Raw genomic sequence first — 20885 nt, 5'->3', positions numbered from 1 at the left:
GGTACCGGAGAAAAACCAAAAAAAAAAAAAAAAAAGAGAAGAACCGCTTGATGTAGGGAGCCTGAGCTCATCGGAGGAGAAGGTCTGTGAAAGTGGCGGAGGCCTGCACCCGGTCTCTGCCTTCTCAAAGCCCAGGTTCAGTGTGGTCGCCACGACTCCAGGGAAAGCATTAGAAAACCCTAAGTAAAACTAGAAAAGAATTCATAACGTGATTTTCTTTTCGTTGTTGTTGCTTTTTGATTTTTCAACTGGGGACTGAAATGAAGGCCTTCGCACTGAGCTACACTGCCCAGGCTGGGCTCCAACTTCCAATCCTCCTGCCTCAGTCTCCCACAGTGCTGGGATTACAGGTGTGAGCTGTCAGCTTTAATGTAACATGATTTTTATGTGCTGAAAACCTGCTAGGCACAGCTGGCCAGTTATAGTTCTCTACTGCAATCAGATTGTCTCTCGGGGGTCCTGCAGCCCCAGAAAGATGGAAGGGTGGATGGGGTCAGAGGCAGGCCCGCTCCCCCAGGAACCCTGCCACCTCCCGCCAGAGCAGTGCTATACTGGCCCTCCCGCCAGGTCCATGCACAGTGCCCAACAGGCACAACCAGGCCCCGTGGGTCAGTCCTGCCCTCCTGCGGGCCCTGCCGGCACCGCGGACCTGCACCTGAGCCACGGGAGCTGCAGGGGGCTTGTACCGCACCCGGGACTGGGAAGGGCTTTCCCCGCAGGGCCCAGGCCCAGAGCGCTGGGCCCTGAGTGCTGTCCCCATGAAGACACAATTCCCTGCTCCCTAGCCTCTGGCCTCTGCCCCAGGGGCGGCTCCCAGTGCCAGGCCCTGTCCTCCGGCCTGTACCCCTCCACCCTCTCAGGTACCACGTGTGGTCGGCCGCTGACAAGGCTGTGGCACCATCAGGACGGGTGAGATGTCAGAGTGGAAATTCCAGAAACACCTACTGGTGCAGCCACAGCCCGATGACTAAGTAGCAGTGTGAAGAACAGCCACGTTTTCCAGGGGTGAGGGCAGCGCTGCTCCGCCTCCGCAGCCGTCCCAGTGAGCACACTGTCACTGCGGCACACGGCCCGGACCCCACACCGCTGGACAGCCCAAGGGGACAGCACCCAGATGTCCAGGTTACTGTAAGAGTCGCCTCACCTCGTGGGCACCAGTGGGGCCTTGCACAAGCCTGGCACCCTAGGTCGAGATGCACAGACCGCACCGCCCATACGCCCAGGAGACAGTGCGGCCCAGGAGCCCCTCTCAACTCACCAATACCCCCAGGGCTTCAGTCACCAAAGCGCACACGGTCCTACTTTTCTTTTAAAAACATAAGCACTCTACGTAAATGACCACCAGGACCACCATCTCCTCTGCAGGGGCTGCTGCCCCAGAAACCACTACCTTTTAAAAATTTTAATTAAAAACCTTTTTTAAATTTTAATCTTGAGACAGGGTCTCACTAAATTGCTATTGCCCTGGTTAAGCTTGAACTTGATCTTCCTGCCTCAGCCTCCTGATTGCTGGGATTACAGGTGTACACTACCATGCCCTGCCTGAATCCATTTTTTAGAGTGTGAGAGTGAGCTCTGCTTTCTTGTGGTTCTCTCTCCTCAAGTGCTCTGCTTAGTCTGACTTCAGTCCCCTGGCAGCCACGCTACAGGTCAGAGAGGACACACTGGCTGTGCCCATATGGCACACAGCAGGCACAAGACAGGCCGAGACCCGGCTGCCTCTGGGGCCTCAAGGGACAGGAGGGCAGCACGCGGGGTCGGACGGTGGCCTGCACAGCCCCCGCTCCCTCAGTGCAAGCGGTATTACCTGCATCTGTGCTGCCTCAGTTTACCACACTGCCTGCGGGTTTGTGAACGTCTCACACACGTCACCTCTAAAACGCGGCAACTCCGTGAGGCTGGTGGACTGCATCACTAACCTTCTACAGCAGGAGAGACAAGGCTCTGAGAGGAGACACAGCCTGCTCAAAACTGCAACTGAACATCATGTGGCGGCACACGCCTATGATCCCAGCACTGGGGAGGCTGAGGCAGGAAGAACGAGGTGAGCTCAAGGCCAGCCTGACCTAAATAGTGAGATCCTGTCTCAAAAAAAGTTAAAACTGCACAGCTAGAAAGTCGAATGGCCAGAAATCACAGGATGAAAGGTGTATCTTCTGACACAAACTCGAGCCCACACCTTCATGTCATGTCCAAGAGTCCACCAAAAACCCCAGCAACAGAAAGTACCAAGTTCATACTCTGAGAACTAACCTGAAAAAAACCGTCTCTACTTTCAAAGTTGAATAGAAGTACAAAAACACGACTGCAACAAAGGATAAATTATTTTTGCTTCTTTACTATACAGAATAATCCCTCAGGAAGCCTGCATTTTACAAAACAACAGTTAAAATTTACTAAAACCAACACCGACCTGCAGCTGCACTGTGAAACTACAAATGTACCTCCCTAAACCCTTATTCAGGCTCTGGGTGAGCAGTGTCCCTGCCACCAATGCAGGGTGACGTCCCCACGCGCAGCAGAGGAGCCCGCGGGGCACAGCCAGAGCTCCGAATGAGCCGCTTAAATTACTAAAAACACCCATTATTGTGCACATGACAAGCTCTCCCCCATGTGTGTGAACCTCAGACATGTCCCCTCCCCGTGGCCCTCCACGGCCTCAACGTCTTCTGAGTTGTTTCCGATGACACACAGACAGGATGAAGAAAAACTGAACTTAAATGAATTCATCCTCAGGGCTCTGGGTCCAACCAGCCGAATCCCGTAAATAAGCCTGCAGGAAGCGCCTCCAACCGGGCAGGCTCTCGCACACACCCCACACAACAGGACCAAGGTCCCCTCTCCTCCCACCACGCAGAAAGCCAGGCCCAGGAGACAGCGCCCAAGCGTAGGTACGGAGCGGTTCTCTTACCTCCGCTTCGGAGCATCGTGAGCTTTCCAATTTACCTGTAATAAAAACACAAAAAGTTGCTGTCAAAGGCGTGCAGCACTTTTGCTCACTGATAAATGTGTCCACGCTACTCTGGCCGTGTTGGGTAGACCTATGCAAAAAATCTGCGGAGAGCTGCGCTTGGAGCCCAGAGGGAAATCACAATGAAAACCACAGAAGATCATGACTTGCTGTGCTAAGATAAAAATATACATATATTTAATATACATACATACCAATTAATCAAAGGAAAAATACTTATAAAGTGTTGCTTTCTTTTTTAAATGTCTTAACGTACTTTTAGCAGTTTAGATATATTTTAAGAAACTGTGAAGACTCGGGCTTTGCCTCAAATTGATTTCCATTTTAAAGGCACAGTGACCATTTCAGTGAAATCTGAAATGTTTCAGCACCATAAAACCATACAATTAATTCAGCAATCTTCCCAATAAGAGGTTCCCTACACGATAACAGGAACGGAACAACGCCACACGGCCCACGTGGGCACCTTCACCCCAAGACCCTGGCCACGCAGCACAAGCACAGGCCCGCACCCTCCGCTCCGTGCGGGGACTGAAACACTCCTATGAAGAAGGCTTATCTGAGAGGAGAATCACTTAGTAAACAGGAGCTCCCACAGGACAGGTAAGGCCTCGCGCTGGGTGCAGGTCGTACGACTCCCAGTCCGGCACTGCTGCACAGCCCATGCCCTACCCTGCCAGTCCTCAATACCTACAGGACCCACCTGTCTCACAGTCTGCGGCAACACCAGCAAAGACCAGCACAGGGCACAGTGCTTGTGTGCCACCCGCTTCTTAAAAAGAAAGTAAAACTGAAACCCGCAATTTCTCATCACCTGATGATCCCCACACACAACACCAGCTGAAGCCAAGGTCAGAGCACGGGGAGCCCTGGCTGCTGCGAATTAAGGAAGTCACATAAGCCAGGCATGGCAGCACACACCTGTAATCCTTGTACTTGGAAGGCAGAGGCAGGAGGATGGCCAAGAGTTCGAGGCCAGCCTGAACTGCACAGCAAGACCATGTCCCAAAAAAACAGGTCATGTAAGCAATAAATAAGTAACAACCACAAGACCATAAATACAGGGTGAACTTAATGCAAAGGCTGTTACAGCGGGGTGTGCCGAGCAGAGGCGGTCACCTACACGTCACAGCTCACACACACTCACGTGATGCTCGGCACTCAGTCCTAGCAGGTGACAAGTGACACCAACTGAGGTGCCACGGGCAAGGCAAGGCTCCTCGGCCAACTCCTGGGGTCCCCTCTGCCTGGAGTGGTGCCCCCCACAGGCTGTGTCCCTAAAGCAGAGAGGACCCCTCGAGGGTACCCCCCAGGGGGATGGGGGGCCCCACAGCTTACATGGGGCAGCTTGGAACAGGAGGACAGATGGGCTTGGGGCTCCCTGACCTGCAAGGCCGCCTGCTTGCTGGCTCTGCCTGCCCAGGTCAGGCCACGCCAGTGCTGCACGCAGCAGGACCCTGGGCAGTGGCCACAGGGTGAGGACGGGGCCAGGACGTGGCCCAGAGGCTCCGGACGCCAGAAGTTGCTCTGGTGCTAAGGAGCAGAGCGAGTCCAGGGCCACAGGAGTCTGTGAAGCAGGACCCTCCTCCATGGCCACGGTCAGGAAACTGGAAACGCGGCCCTGCAGGAATCCCACGGGTCTGGCCAGCGTGGCACCGCCCTCGGCCCTTGCAGAGAAGCGGGGAGCACCGCCCAAGCGCCCATGCCACCCTGTGCCTGCGCCACAATACTGACCTGGGGCTAGGCATCCCCACCCCGTGACCTCAGAGATCTGGACTCAGGACCCTGCCCACCCGCCCCTCCAGCAGGCAGTGACTCACAGGGCAGCGGCTGAGTCCTTGTCCCCGGGCTGGGGCGGTGGCGCCTCCGGCAGTGCAGGGCGAGGGGATCACGTGACAGCCAGCGTCTCCACCAGGGTTGGCTCTGCTCTACAGAATCCGCCCAGAGCCCTGAGCCTGGAAACCTTGAGACCCTTTGAGAGTCCTCCCTGCCCAGTGCACAGCCGGGAGGTAGGGGCAGGACAGCTAGCCAGGTAGGGTGTAAAGTAAAATATCTGAAATGGTATTTAAACCTTAAGTTTTCAAAACATTTCAAAATTCTCAAAGAGTATCTTATAAGTCAGGCATGGTGGTACACACCTGTAATCCCACCACTTGGGAAGCTGAGGCAGGAAAACCCACATGAGTTCAAGGCCAGCCTCAACCTGGCTGATTCATAGTGAGAACCTGTCTCAAGAAAAAAGAAAAAAAGAACAGAAAAAAATATGCATGCTAAGAGAAGAAACACCTGCACAGGCAGCCAGAAGTTCCATGCAATGTTTTCCAAAGGGACTGAGCGTTAACTGTTGAAGAATCGTGACCCACACTACTCAGGACGCTGAGGCAGGAGGACAGCACGTTCCAGGCCAGCATAGGCAATTTAGCAAGACTCTTACCTCAAATTAAAAAATAAGGGCTAGGATGTAGCACAGTGGTAGTGTCTTGCCAAGCACACACGAGGCCCCAGTTTCCACCCCAAGTACTGCAGCAAACAAAACCCTGTTTGTCTTTTTAACTCTTCTGAAATATCTGATTGCTCTTACAGTTCAATGGAGGGGGAGCCAATGCCTTCCTGCAGCTGATGGGGCAGCTGTCACCAGCAGTGCAGCAGGGCATGACCACCCCCAGCTCCTCAACCCTCACAGGGTCCCCACAAGAGCAGGGCGGCAGCGGCAGGGCCTGGAGCCAGGGCACTGCGCAGAGGGGACTGGAGCTAAGGACCAGGGAGGGCGGGCCCGCCTCCACCTCTGCACCTCCGTTCTCACACTGAGACAGGACCATGGGGCAGCCACAGCAGCATGACCTGTCACCTCCACACAGGGCCCTCGGTGCAGCCATGCTGCCACTGACCTGGGAGGGAGCGGAGCAGAGCAGGCCTCTGCAAACAGACGCCAGGTCTGCGCCCCAAGCTCGCTGCCCAAGCATAAGGCTGCCAACGCTGTTCCCCATGCGCACGTGGTGGGGATAAAGGTGCACCTGCCAGTCGGTCCGCGGTGAGCATTCAAGATGACATCCCGTGGACAGGAGGCCCCTGGCAAGTATCCACTTACACCTTGCACTGCTCTCCAGGGAAGTGCGGAACCCTCTGGACGCCAGGGCAGTCAGTTCACAGGGCACTAGGCCTCACCTGGTCAGTCCACAGGACACTGGACCGGCCGTGCACAAAGCCCCCCTCATCCCCACTCACCCAGGAGCCCCGCAGCTGCGCCGGGGTCACAGAGCTGTAGGGCAGTCCTAAGACTGCATGGGGAGGTGCGAGGCCTCACCCTCCTGGCTGCCCCTGCAGCCTTCCCGGCAGCCCAGGGCGAAGCACAGCTCCCACACACCCCGGGGCCTCATCCTGCCTCTCACATGCTTCCTCCAAAGAGCGCAGTTCCATGAACAACTCTGGCTGGAGACGTCCCTCAGACTTCTGATAATTTCTGCAAAGATCCCAGCCTAACAGGAATTGCTAGAGCAGCGCAGCTGTTCTGAGCACCCCTGTCAGAATGTACTTTAGAAGGCAGAAGCCAAGTCAAGCATGGTGCTGCAGGGTTGTGATCCTAAAACCCTTGGAAGCTGAGGCAAGAGGATCCCAAGCTTGCGCCCAACCTGGCTAACTTAGCAAGACTCTGCTTCAAAATGAATAGAGGGAGGTGAGGATGTAGCTCAGTGAAGGCCCTAGGCTCAGTACCACATAAAAAGAAAATAAAAAGGTAACAGGCACCCAGCCAATCTTCTCTAGGCTTCTAAAACTACCTGCCATTCTAGCTGTGCCACAGTGCCGACCGAGTTCTAAGAAACTAGGTTGTCAGTGAGACAGCTCACTACTCAGCGCTAACCTACACATGGGTGAAAGGGACCACGCGTGCTATGCGCTGGTGGGAGGCCCTGGACTGAGACCGTGGCGCAAAGACCTCATTTCTGCAGCGGAGGGCTCAAATCAAGAAAAAAAAGCACCCTCTAAGGCCAAAGAACTGTGGCAGTTGCCCAGGCTGCCGACCCGACCCAGCTATCAGTTCTCCTGGCTCAGGAAGGAGGGACAGGAAGCAGCCGGGTCCACAGTGAGCTGCGGCCAGGCCAGGCCGGGGAACTGAGCCAGGGCGGCTCACAGCTAATAGACAGGCAAAGGGAAACCGCCCACACCCGGAGAGGCCAGGGCACCCGGAATGCCCAACACGATGATGTGTTCAGTCGCGTCTCTAGGAGCAGGAGTGCTGCACCGTGCTGCAGCCCCAAAGGCACACAGTCTACCAGCAGCGCGGCTCCTACAGTCATGGACTGGGACCCCCAAGGCCTCTGACGTCACCAGCACTCGAGGGCAAGCGCCCGCCCGCCGTCTGCTCAGAACTTGGCTCTCCTCCTCCTCACCAGCCCACCCCACCGGCGCTCCGCTGCTGCAGGTCACCTTACACTGCCTGACAGCGCCTGGCCTCCAGGGCTCAGACGGCCGCACCTCTCACCCTCACTGCCGGTCTCCTTCCCAGGACGGGCCCAGTCCTTGACCAACACCAGGGACAAAACCCACCCCGGGTCCCTGGCCCAGGCCACTCACTGGCTCTCGCCATGGCAACAGAGGCCCTGCAGGACCCACAGCCCTGACTGGACCCACAGCCCTGTCGCCCCAAATGTAGGAGCAAGTTCGAGCCCCAGCTTCCCAGCCTGCTCTAGGGCACTGACCAGAATGGAAGTCCTTCAGACATGTACTTCTCTTCACAACTTTCACACGTCTCACCAGACAAACATCATTAAATGCTACCCATTTCCACCAAAAAGTATCTGCTTTGGTTTGGGGAGGCCTTCCCAACGCCTCTCAGGTGCTTCCTACAGGTGCATTTGTGCCTGCAACTCCTTACCGTGTAATTTATGTAATAAGCAGCACAGAGCCCACGGCCCGCGGCCCACACAGGCCTACTCTCCGGTGCCAGACACAGCGGCTGGCAGTGACTCCGCGGGCAGGTGACCGTCACCCACACCAGTCACAGGACACAGCGCCGCGGCCCGTCCGGTCCCTGACAGATAAGGCTCTTATCTGTGGCCCTACATGGGTTTGGGTTACATTCTCCGCAGTGTTAGTCACTCCAACACGGCTTCAGTTTCATGAAACCTTAAAAACACACTGAGGTCACAGCCCTGCGGCAGGAACAGGGGTGCCAGGCAGGCCCCATGAGTCCCAGGAAGAGCCCAAGGCTCAGGGAGCCCCACGCCCCAGGGACCATGAGATACCCCCTCAGCAGCCAGCAGCATCTGCTGCGGACAGGGAGGCCACCGGGACAGCTGGCCGGGTCCCCGCTCCCAGGGACACCACAGCCCTGCCATCCAGCAGCTCCGCCACCAGCCCCAGTCGCAGTTAGCACCCTCACAGAGCCCACGATGGCGGCCAGGCACCGGGAGCACTTCGCAGAGCAGTGTGGGGACAGGCTCCGCCCAGCACCACAAACAAACAGCAGGCAGAACCGAACCACAAGGTGAGCACTTCGCACAGTAGTGAAAGGCCACTCTGTAACTGTGTAAGACACACTTACTATACTTAGGAGTAAAAAGCACGTGTGCACACACTAGGGGTTGAATGCAGGGCCTTGTGTACAGGTGCCTTACTATACCCCCAGCCCTCTAAGCGTTCAAGATACAAATAGAATGAAATGGTCAATAAACTAAAGCAAAACATCAGAGTTTGGGGACAACTATCATGAAAGAACTTGTGACCATTTCAGCTGGGCATGGTGGTACACATCTGAAATCCCAGCACTCTGGGAGGCTGAGGCAGGAAGCTCACAAGTTTGCGCCCAGCCTGGGCAACTAAATGACAAAGTAACACCCTGCCCCAAAATAAAAAATAAAAGGGGTAGGGATATAGCCTCGCGTGAACGTGTGGGCTCCAACCCCAGTACTACAAAAAAAAAAAAAAAAAAAAAAACAAAGAAAAAAGCCTTTGGACATTTCCCATCAAATTTAATTTTATATACACAAGGCAACAGAATAACCCAAAATTCAAACTAAGCTGTGACTCACCTTGCAGATCTCAAATGAAATTTGTCCCAAGAGTTTAGGGGAAAATGTACTTGGAGTATTTTTGTTATTAATGTACATAAGTCCTCTTCACTCCCCAAGGGATTTAAAGAAATCAAATAATAAATGAGTATCAAACAAGTCAGAAAAAGCAGTAAAGAAGGAAAAGTTAAAGTTAAGAAATACACACGGGACTCATGTGAAACTATGAACGGTGGCCAAACACTGCCAGCATCCTCTGATTTTCCGCGGGAGCTCGGCGGCAGTCACCCAGACCGCGAGTCCCCCGCTGCAGCCACCGTGCGGGCTTCGAGCACATGCTTCACACTGTCAGAACGGTCTTTACCACCCTGCACAGAAGCAGCTCGAAAATCTCATCTCGTCACAAAGCACAGCCCTGGACAGTGAGAAGCAGCTGCGCTGTGCGGTGGGGGAGGTCGGGAAAGTCCCCACTCCCAGGGTCCCCACGGACAGAGGCCTGCACAGACGCCCTCCTCTGAGGCCAAGCGCTCCAGGACCACATCTGTGGCGACTCTCGGTCCCTGCTGGGGCACCATGTACCCTGGACAGCTGAGGCACGGCAAGGCGGGCCATGCACCGCAGGACTCGGGACAGGAGGAGAGCTCCCTGCCAGTCTGACGCGCCTGCCCTCCAGCACTTGTGAAGCTCTTCTCCTCCTCACCCACTCAGCAGCCGGGCCTCCACTGACTCCCTCCTGCCCTGCCCCAGTTCCCCTCACCTCTGGATGCCTGGACTGGTTCGGCGGCTCAGGGCTGGAGATCTGCAGATAACTCGGCTCCCTGGTCCTCGCCCACTCGTCCCGAAGACAGGCCCAGGTTCCTCCAGGAGCGTCTGCACATCACCACCACCGCCCAGCCTGGCCAGCCTGGACCCACAGCGGCGACTGGGGAGCCCGCTCTGCCTCCCACACGTCCCTTGTAGGGGCGTGAGCACACTCGCGAATACACTCACAGTACCAGGCAGCGAGCACAGGTGCGGCCTGCTGTCCCATGCGCACCCCGCCATGCCCACCCTGGGCCACACAGAGCCACAGTTGGCCCTGCCTCCTTGCCCTCAATCTGCACAGCAGGGCCCTCAGCACAGGGGCTTCACCCCTCTCTGTATCCAAGACCTTGGGGAAACATAACTGCACTCACATCGCAGAATGCCTCTAACCGGTATTTCCACCAAAAATTCAGGAAGCTATGGCTGAGACTGGAACCAGGCAGCCTGTGAGGTTCGTAGTGGCACTCTACATTTCCTATCCACACTATCCACCTCTCAGAAGTATGAGATACTGTATTGGCTGGGTGTGGTAGCACAGTCCTATAATGACAGCATGCTGGGAGGCTAAGGCAGGACAATCACAGGATGCACCCCAGCCAAGGCAGCTTAGTGACTCAGTGAGACCCTCACCTCAAAATAAAAAAAATGAGAGGACAGGGGGTGTTGCTGAGCACAAACACCCAGCGTTCATCCCCAAGACTAAAAGGAAAGAAGGAAAAAGAAAAAGAAGAGAGACAGAAAAGAAAAGGAAGAAGGACAGGAAGACAAGATGCTGAGGATCGCAGACAGAAACCCGGCTTCTCACTATATCAGGGTGGGAGGAAAACGGGCCTGCAAGCAGCAGAGCTAACAGCCCTAGTTTTTAAAAACTGTATCAGCACGTGGTATAAAAAGACCTAAAGTCGCAGCCTGCAGAACCAAAATAGGGCCTGGTGTCCTATTTTTATTAGGAATATAATCCCTGCATACACCTCACACCGGTCAAACTTTTTAGATTTACTGTAAATTTACAAATAATAATATATATATTGACAGGATACAAAGTGAAATTGTAACACATACGTAACTGTGGAATTACCAAATCAGAGTAATGAGCATATCCATGACCTCAAATGTTTATTGTGATAATAAGAACTCTCAAAATTCTCTCTTCTGGTTTTGTTTTTTGGGTTTTGGTTTTTTTTTTTTTTTTTGGTCTTTTTGAGACAGGGTCTCATACACAGTTCAGGCTGGCCTTGAACTCACTTTGTAGCCCAGGATCGTCTCGAACTCACAACCATCCTCCTGCCTCAGCCTCCCAAGTGCTGGGATTACAGGTGTGTGCCCCAAGGCCCAGCTTTTCTGTTAGCTATTTTGAAACACATAGCACAGGGCTGGGATGTAGTCCAGGGGTAGAGTGCATACCTAGCATGCACCAGGCCCTGGGCTCCATTCCCAACACAGCAAAAAGAAAAATACACATGAGCGATAGTCATCTAAAACTCTATCGATGCTCAGATTCTAATCTTAAAAGTTTGTGACACACGATCACGTTTGAAAACTCAGCAAAAACAGAGCGTCTGTTTAATGCAGTGTACGCCGGGAGCCAGCAGATAGGCACAGGCCCAGCACAAATGCCTCCTGTGCCCACCCAGACCACACGCAGCAGTGCTGGAGGCAGCACAGCCGATGAGACCCACACCCACGGGTCTGAACCCCGAGACCACGGAGAGCACACAGGGACGCACGCGCACACGCATGCACACAGCGAGGGCTGCTGCCCAGCCAGCAAGGCTCAAGAGGGGCCTCTCATCAGCTCAGCGGCAGGCCCTGCTCATGGTGTCAGGGTCACAGCAGTGGGGCTCAGGGGCACCCAGGCCCTGCACCCCGGTGCACCCCGCTATATGCATCAGTGATCACATAGGTGCCTTGTTGTGCATCAATTTCCATTGAAGTTTGCTTTAGAATGAAGACAAAACAGACATTTTCAGATCAGTAACAACTGAGCACATCTGCCAGAGGCGCAGCTGCTCTGAAGGAGATGCAGAAGGTGTCCTGACGCAGCAAACAGACAGCAGCCGGGAAAGCGGGGCACAAGGCGTGGCACAGCCCGCTCCCCAGGTCCAGGCTTCAGCTTCTGCTCGCTGCGGCAGAAACCCTCGGGGATGCTCGCGCACACACACCGCCCAGGCGCATGCTGCTGCTTCTCCCCAGCCCCTGCACCTCCCTGCCTCAGGGATTCTACATGACCTAGGGATAATGTAGGGCACACAAGAGGATGTGCATGCTACACATGCCTGCTGTGCTGCTCCATACGAGGGACCTGAGCACCACAGAATGTGGCACTGGGTCCCAGAACCAACTCCTCACACCGAGGAAGACTCTCTTCCTTTCTGTGAAAAGTTTTGACCTTGCAGATCCCCTAAACACACCAGGACAACTGTGTGTGGAACACGACAAACACTAAATTGTACAAAAACCATGTTTTAAGTCTACAAACGAAAATTCGTGTCAGCAATCACAAAAGCAGAGAGACAGGAAACTGCAGTGCTGTAGGCCTCTAGCAAGACAGAAGACCAGTCAGCAATTTGTATGAGGCTTCAGTAAGTCAACAATGCGCCTTTAAGACAACCACTAAAAAAGAAAAACAAAGGGATATCACAATGCAGGGGAGAAAATGAGAAAATTGAAGCAAAGAGTAGAGGGGAGGCTTTTGAAACCCAAACATCAGTAGTTACATGACGTAAATAAATTCCAATTAAAATTAAAGATTTCTTTTGCCTTTCAAATAAGTTGGTTTAATTCCAGTTGATACAGAATTCAGAGTAGCACAAAGACCAAAGGGCAAACTCTGGCAGAACTGCAGGCTGGCTGTACTTTAATTTCACAGCTGAGGTAGTAACAGTTGAGTGAATGAAAACTAAAGAGATGAGTCATTAAGATTGTCTTTCTTTTTTTATAAAATTTTATTCTTAAATGTATAATAGACTCCAAGACAACGCTTCACTCTAGGTGCTGGTATCAAAAGATGCTACGGCAGCGAATCCGGACATGTGGATGGGAGGGACTCGAGGGCTCCCCCCGACTGTCTGGGGCACAAGCACAGCTCATTTTTCGCCAGATTTCATAATTCAGCCAGGAGCCCTTTCCCACCTTCATTGTTAGCTCCTGGAGTTTCCCCTGCACCTCTTCCTGCTCCTGTCTGAGCGCCCTGTCCTCCTCATCCGTCTTCCCAGCCTGCTTCCTGCCTCCTTCCCAGTCGGCCACAGCACCCACAAACCCTCCTGCACCCAGTCCCAGACCCAGCAACGTGGTCACCCGCGCACCCCTGCTAAAGACTTCTGGACTGGATAAAAAATAAATCCAAGCTATATCCTGCTTGTAAACAACAGATCTAAATATAAGAATTTAGAAGAGGAGAAAGTACAATTATAGACAGGAGTAAAACAAACATTAAAGAAAAACTGGTGCTCACAAGTCACACACCCAGCGCTCCACTGGTGAAAGGGCCAATCCACCAAGAAGTGGCCACTCCACCAGTGCGAGCGTTTGACGGTGCTGGGCAGCCTGGGACACAGCACAAACCGGTAGGATGGCCCAGGGAGCAAAGAAGAAATCACAACGAAAACTGCCAAGATACCGAGCTCGGGGATAAGGATGTGATGAGTCTACAATAAAAAGGTAGATCAGCCGTTACCAGGGGCTGGGAGGAGGGCCGAGGCAGGCCGAGTGGGACGATGACTATTTCTAAAAAGAGAAGGTGGTGCTGTAAGTTAAGTGGTTAAAGTTGATACTTCAATGTTGCATGTATCTTACCAAAAAAAACTATAATAGAATAGTGGTCAAAGACTTAAACAGGAATTCCACAAGAGATCCCCCAGGCCAGTTAACATGGGAAGGCACTGGACAGGGGACAGACGGGGGCTCCAGGCCACGCTGCTGGTCAGAAGCTGCTGGCCACACCACGGCAGCTCGAGACCCAACACTGGCCCGACAGAAGCACACCCCACGCCCAAGTGTTCACAGCTGGTGCACAGGGCCCTGAACTCCAAACTGCTTACAATGCCGGCTGAGAGCAGAACGGCGCTGCCCAGCAGCGCAGACAGACAGACAGACAGACACTGTGCGCTGCCACCATGCATCTGACAAATGCAGTGCTGAGTCAGCGCAACACTGGGTAGCTCAGGGGCAGAGCACGTGCCTCGCATGCACCAGGCCGAAAGGAAGCCAGCCGTGAAGAGCACATAATGTAAGACTCTGTACAAGTATAGTTTAAAACCAAGTCAACCCGACTCACAAGGATAAAATGAAGACAATGACTAGCGAGGCAGGCACCTCTGGGCTCGTAGCAATGTTCTCCCGTTCTTGCTGGTGCTGGGATAGGGGACGCTTCCTCATCTTTTTCTTTTTTTGCAATCCTGGGAATTCAACCCAGGGCCTTCACACTGAGCTACATGCCCAGCCCGTTTGAAAAATTTTTACTTTGAGAAAGAGTGTCACTAAACTGCTGAATTGCCCAGGCTGGACTAGAACTTACAACCCTCCTGCCTCAGCCCGCTAGAGTGCTGGGGTCTGGGTGTGCACTTCTCTTGTTGATCAGTATTTCCATGGTGGTAGCATGAATGATTTGTGGACTTTTCTATGTGCGCTATGAACTTTAAAAAAAAGAGAAATCTATGTATGGAGATGTTATGGCTTGTGTCTAGATACCCCCAAAACCTCATGCACTCACGGGGTGGGGGTGGAGTGTGTGAGCTTTTTTCGGAGGTGGCTGAATCTAGAGTATGACTCATTCGTAGTGCAATGCTGGGATTAAGGGTGCTGGGATTAAGGGGGGTGACTGCTGGATCAGTCCACTGACTGGATTGGCACTGCCCTAATCCGGTCAGACTGGATACAGCCTAAGGGATGGAAAGAGGCCTCTCGCCTGCTCTCTTGCTTTTGCTGTCTTCCACTGCCGTGAACTGCTGTCCTCTGCCATGTGCCACACTCTCGGGCCAGCCGAGTATGGACTGAAACCACCACAAACTGTGAGCTTTGGGGCATCAGGTATTTGGTCTCAGCAACGAAAAAGGTAACTAAGACAGGAGGAAACTGGAAAAAATCCAAAGAAGCCCAAGAAAATAGCTCTGAGTAAGAAACATAGAAAGAAATGTTTTTTAGTTTTTAAATCGGAAGCAAAGTAGCCAATTAACAATCCTCGAATACATACGACACACACTAAGAGGAGATCAGAACTTCCGCATCAGCCCACAGAGCTCTGGCTCCATCCCGGGCCCTGGCCCTTCTGCTCTCTGGGCCCCTGCACCCCATGTGGCTCCTGGAGCTCAGCAACATCTGCAGGGTGAACACCGGCAGCTGTGCAAAGACTGTACCAAGCTCAGGCAGGAAAAGCAACTCTCTTTCTCGCTCTGGTAGCAATAAGCACACCCTGTGCCGAGACCTTGGGGTCTAAACCCCACTCTCCAATTCGAGGACTCAGCGCTCCTTGGGGATGCGGCAATGCGGAGGCTGGGGTAGGAAACGAGCCATACAGCACCAGCTGCAGCACAGAGCAGGGTCTGAGCCATACCGCAATGGACGCTGGGTGTCAGGGACAGCTCAAAAAACCACAGCAACACAATGTGACTAGATAATAACCAGAGTACAAAAATGCAGAGACCCCCCCGGACTGACGGAGTGCACAGCTGAGTAAATAACAGGGCAGAGGGGCGAATGTCCCAGCAGAAGGGCTGGTTTAACAGCCGGCCCCCTTCTGGAACGCAAGCCGAACTCTGCTACTCACTTCCCAATGTGAGTACAGAAACGGCAAAAATCACGACTCTCGGTGGACTGCCGTGTGCAGCGTGTGCCCCGTCGCCTGTTGAGAGAAGCCTTCTCATCTCTGGGCTCTTCCCCAAACCCAGCTCCGGGCTGGTCACCCAGACACTGGGGGACCCGCACAGAGGGACACTGCTAAGGGCGCCATGCGGGTCCTCCTGAGCACCCAGCCACCCAGGAGCGGGTGGGCCAGGCGCCTGGGACAGGGACACCAGACAAAGGGCTCAGGCAGAGAAACCAGGAACCACACAGGGAGCCTGACGGGTGGCCAGCAGCCCTGCAGCAATGCTCCCCGATGGCCTCGACCTGCCAAATACACTGCAGTAATGAAGCCTCACCTCAAGGGAGCCGGGGAGGGAACGTGGCGCTCTTGGCCTATCTCTGTAACTTTCCGCAAATATAAAGCTAACCCAAAGATGATGTTTAATAATAATGTAAAATGAGTATTTTGTTTAAAAGGTATTGTCTTGAGGGCTGGGGATATAGCTCAGCGGCACTAGTGCCTGTCTGGCAAGCATAAGGTCCTGAGTTCTATTCCCAGTACATTAAAAAAAAAAGGCAATGTCTTATTTAAAAAAAAAAAAACAAACACTGTACTTAGCAACAGGAAGTAGCTCCCTCAGCATTACAAACCCAGGACAGGCTCTGCCTTGTGCCCCCGGAGCCAGACACGAGTGGTGTCACAGACCAGCAAGCAGGGGGACCTCACCGACAGCAAGGCTTCCTTTTCTCTGAGGTTCAGTCACAACACTCAGCAAGGTAGCAGCTTCCTGGGAGTCCTGACCTTAGCACAGAGCAGAGTGACGACACTGATTCCTTTGCCAGGGCATAGGCAGATGGAAGTCCCGACGTGGCCCTGCAGCCTGCTGGAGGAAGCCACGCTGAGAACTCGGAGCCGACCTCATGACAGCTCCTTCCACACGGGAGCCTCTGACCCAGACAGCGTCTCCGCAGATGTGGAGGGGCCTGGGGAACGCAGAACCTGAAGGTCACGCCATGCTGGCTCGCAGGGTTGTCCTGTTTTGTCACCAGGATTCGAGGGCTCAGAAATACAGCCCCCCTCCTACCCCGGGGAAACCATCCCCAACGCCAGGGCTATTCATGGTCAAGATTTGGCCCTAAGTTTTTAAATGCTCTTTATGCATCTAAAACAAAAGGCATATAAAAAATGTGAACCCAAAATGTGAAACGCACGTTATCATGAGCATTCAAGGCCGAGAAAGCTGATGAGACCAGGAACAATTCTACTCCCTAACGCTGCGCCATCACTGATTCTTCTAAAAACCCCAGAGAAGGCCAAGAATAGTGGTGGACAGCTGTAATCCCAGTGCCCTGGGAGGCTGAGCCAGCAGCATCTCAAGATCAAGGCCACTTTGGGCAACTTAGTGAGACCTTGTCTCAAAATCAGAAAATCAAACAGCTGGGGTGGAGCTTAGTAGTAGAGCGCTTGTCTAGCACATGCAAGGCAATGTTGGTACGCTGAGTCCACTTGGTGGGTGTTTTTACTCAATCCAAAGTACCACCAATGAATCAATCAATGTTCCAGTCACATGAGGATCTAGAACATTCCTAGACTGCACCTGGCTCCACTTTGTACCAGAATGTGCTGCAAACGCCCCTCGGGCGTCCTGGTGAGCACATCCCAGGCCTCAGTGTCTAAGTCTTCATGACAGGATGTGTATATGAAGACGCCATCGCCCACCAAGTGGACTCAGAGCACCAACATCACCCTTTGACAGTCACAGGGTAAACACTGCAGAGAGCCAGTAATTTCCTCAAAACACTGCCTGAGAGCCAGGCATGGTGGCACAACTGTAATCCCTGCATTCAGGAGGCTGAGGCAGGAGGGTCCTTGTGAGTTTGAGACCAGCCTGGGCTACAAAGTGAGCTTAAGGCCAGTCTGAACTGTATAGTGAGTCTCAAAAAGACAAAAAAAAAAAAAAAAAAAAAAAAAAAAACCACTTCTCCAACTGTGCGGCTGGTGGAACCCGAATTCCCCGCCTGCAGCTCTGCATCACACTGTGACCACGGCCGGGGTGGCACACTGGGCACAGCTGAACATCAGGTCAGGTCACTGGCCTCCCTTCCCCTGGCCGCCGCCTGCTTGACGCTATCCTCCGCTCCCCTCTCCCAGGGTTCATCCCCACGGCTTTCGTCACCCTGAGCTGACCGCTCCGGGATGTATGCCCAGTACTGCACGCGTCACATCGTGGATTCAGCGGCCCACAGGCTCAAGGTATGGAGGACAACAATGCTCCTGTGCTGACTGCATGCAGACTGCTCCTCGTCAGCGCTCCCAACTGACATGGCTTCACTGCCCAGGAAGGGGCGGGCACTGCGTTAGAGCAGAGTGAATACCAGGCACTCTGCACAAGGAGTTATGCTGAGCTCCACACCAGTGCGGGCAGCAAGAGGCAGCGGGGTGCAGCTCAGAGGTGAGCACTGGCCAGGCCCTGCTCCACCCCTCTCACACACACACACACACACACACACACCCCAAATTCAACTACTCCATATCCCCTCCTCACCAGTCAGAATGGGAATGACGGCTCCAAGTTCTCTGCTAGACCCCACCTCCCGGGGCTCCACCCCTAGAAGAGGACTTTTTGTTCTCACACTGGGGGGTGGGCCCATCCAATGGCAGGACAGCCCCAAAACAAAGACTCATTCAGCCAAAATGTCAATGGCACCGAGGTGGGAAGCCAGACCTAGACAGTGCAGATGCGGCCAGGGAGGAAGGCACCAACCTGAGCCTGCGATTTCACAGGGAAGGCTGCACACAGGAGGCTGAGGAGCCTCACCGGAGCTCAGCCTTCTTCCAGGGATCACACCCAGCCCACATCCTTCCACAAGGCCACCAGCCTAAGGGCCAAGGCCCTGGATCAGGTTCCAGTCACCAGCGTGACTTTGAGCAAATCACCAGCCTGCTCCACGCCTCCATCCCGAAATACAGAAATGCACCCATGCATGCACAACAGGGGGGAAATGTGAACCCCAGTGCTGACTGCTGGACACAGCGGAAGAGGAAGTGCCACCGGCAGTGCAGCTTCCGCCCAGCAGTCGGCCCTCTCCCTCAGAAACAGAAGTCATCCCAGTATGAGCGACACCGAGCTTCACCCCTTCAGGGTCTAGATTAAATGTTCAATGCCCACGACGCATCTCCCACATCCATGCAGCTCCTCCTAAGAGAACAGAGGCTGAGGCAACATACTTCAGTGTCTGCTCCTCAGCCAGGCCCTGGTGGACAAGACAGCACCCAGGCTCTGTCCACGAGGGCTGCGGGGCCCGCGGGATGGTTCCTCACCATCTCCACTTCTGGAAGCTGACTGCTCACCGTGCTCTCCACAGCCTCACACTGGTCACCATGTCAGCCCGCTACCCATGATGCAAAAGCTCACACTGCCCAACACTGAGCTCGTACTGGAATACACCCCCAAAGAATCTCAGTCCTGACACCAAGACTGCACTCTTCTCGGGTCAGGGTCACAGGGCAGACTGTGCCACCCAGCTGCTTCTCTCCACAAATCACCAGTGTCAATCTTGCTTTCCAAGGCAGGTCGCACACAACCACTTTCCTTCCTGTAACAGCTAAACACTGAGGCACAACTTCACTGTATTTTAAAAATGTAGGGGCTGGGGATTTAGCTCAGCGGCAAAAGCGCTTGCCTGGCAAGCGCAAGGTCGTGAGTTCGGTTCCTGGTACCGGAGAAAAACCAAAAAAAAAAAAAAAAAAATGTATCTTCTCACACCCTCTTAATGCACTGTGAATAAAGAATACAATAACTGCAAGTACTTTCTATCATCAGCAAGTCCATCTCTAAAAGTAAGAAGTGTATCAAATAACCTAAGAAATGATTGGAAATAAATATAATTTCAGCTGGGTGTAATGGCATCTGGAAGCCCAGCACTCAGGGAAGCAGGGGCGGGAGCGTAGGCAAGCCAGCAACATAACAAGACCCTCTCCCAAACTACAAAAATTCCAAGTGCTGGGGATGCAGCTCTGCCCAGAGGTCCTGGGTTCAATCTCTAGTACTGGAAAAACATTCAAAAGAGTATTAAAAGGCGGGGTTTCTTTAAATATCACACCATCAATACCTGTATTGAAACACTATATGGTACCCCATAACCATAGACAATTTTTAGGTTCTCTACGTTTTTCTGGCAGAAAGAACTGATAACTATAATCCTGAATGTTCTCATCAATTTAGAAAAGGATTTTCATGCCACTTTACTGAATTACATCTTTCAACTTAGCATTTTGACACTTCCAGCAATTTTTTAAGTATGAGGGTGGATTGTTTTTCTATGTTTTTAGTAGACTTGCCTCTCAAAAGACTGAATTGGGTAAAAACTAGTAGGAGAAGCCTAATATCAACCTTTGTCACTGATAAAGCACTGTGAGCACCCTAACTTCAATGATCCTGAAGAATTTACACTAAACACATAGCTAAAGCCCATTTTCATTTATCTCAACATTCTGTCAACTTTTTACACATCTGTCTGTCATCACAATCAATTTTATTACACACGTAAGAGATAGCTACTTTGTAACTTCCAGGACCCTAAACCATTAGATTATTTTCCCCTTTTTCCTCCAGGCTCAGCCATCTTCTCCATAGTCCCAAGCCAAATGAACAAAGAGCACTGGCAGCTGGCAGCCGGTTGGGAAAGGTGCAGCCCTCCTGACACAGGCATGAAGGGGCGGGACAGGCCCTCTGTGAGGCTCACGGTGCCACTGACACAGCCCACAGGTGCACACACGCACAGATCCACGGGCCATGGGTAACTCGGGCACAGATGAACATGGCACAAAGGTGATCCACGGCCTACGGATGAACATACACACAGGTGAACACAGCACAGGTGAACAGGGGCACAGGTGAACGTGTGCACAGATCCACAGCACACAGGTCCACAGCCCACAGGTGAACACACACACAAGTGAACACCGCACAAGTAAACACGCACGCAGGTGAATACACACAGACCCACAGCTCACAGGTCCACAGCCCAGAGGTGACACGCACGCAGGTGAATACACACAGGTCCACAGCCCCCAGGTAACACACACAGCTTTTGCACCCGAAGGTGAGCAGCTGTGGGCCAGCATCTGCACACTGAGGCCTGGGCAGCTCGGCGGCTGGCAGAGGCCACCAGCCAGGCCAGGCCACCAGCCTGCTGCCACCTCAGGGGCAGATCTGGGTGGGCATCACTGTCCTCCTGGCCAGGGCCTCGCCCTCAGGTTTCCCGAGGGGTGGGGATGGGGTCAGGATGAGGCTGGGGGTCAGGACACGGGGTGAGGA

The 20885-nt window shown here is 53.4% G+C and overlaps 1 protein-coding gene across 4 annotated transcripts in view; it reads right to left on the bottom strand.

The window, feature by feature from the left end:
* The window catches only part of Spire1 (spire-type actin nucleation factor 1), a 90610-nt gene extending 87664 nt beyond the window's left edge, over window positions 1–2946 (bottom strand). For all 4 annotated transcript variants that reach the window (XM_005372557.1, XM_005372559.1, XM_005372558.1 and 1 more), the window contains exon 1: window positions 2912–2946. The gene's annotated coding sequence lies outside the window, so the exon portion shown is untranslated. The remainder of the gene's footprint in view (window positions 1–2911) is intronic.
* Between the last annotated feature and the right edge of the window lie 17939 nt (window positions 2947–20885).

This window comes from Chinchilla lanigera, unplaced genomic scaffold, assembly GCF_000276665.1.
Source record: "Chinchilla lanigera isolate Chin_1 unplaced genomic scaffold, ChiLan1.0 scaffold00001, whole genome shotgun sequence".
Taxonomy (NCBI): Eukaryota; Metazoa; Chordata; class Mammalia; order Rodentia; family Chinchillidae; genus Chinchilla; species Chinchilla lanigera.
This window is presented reverse-complemented; position numbering and strand designations above follow the sequence as displayed.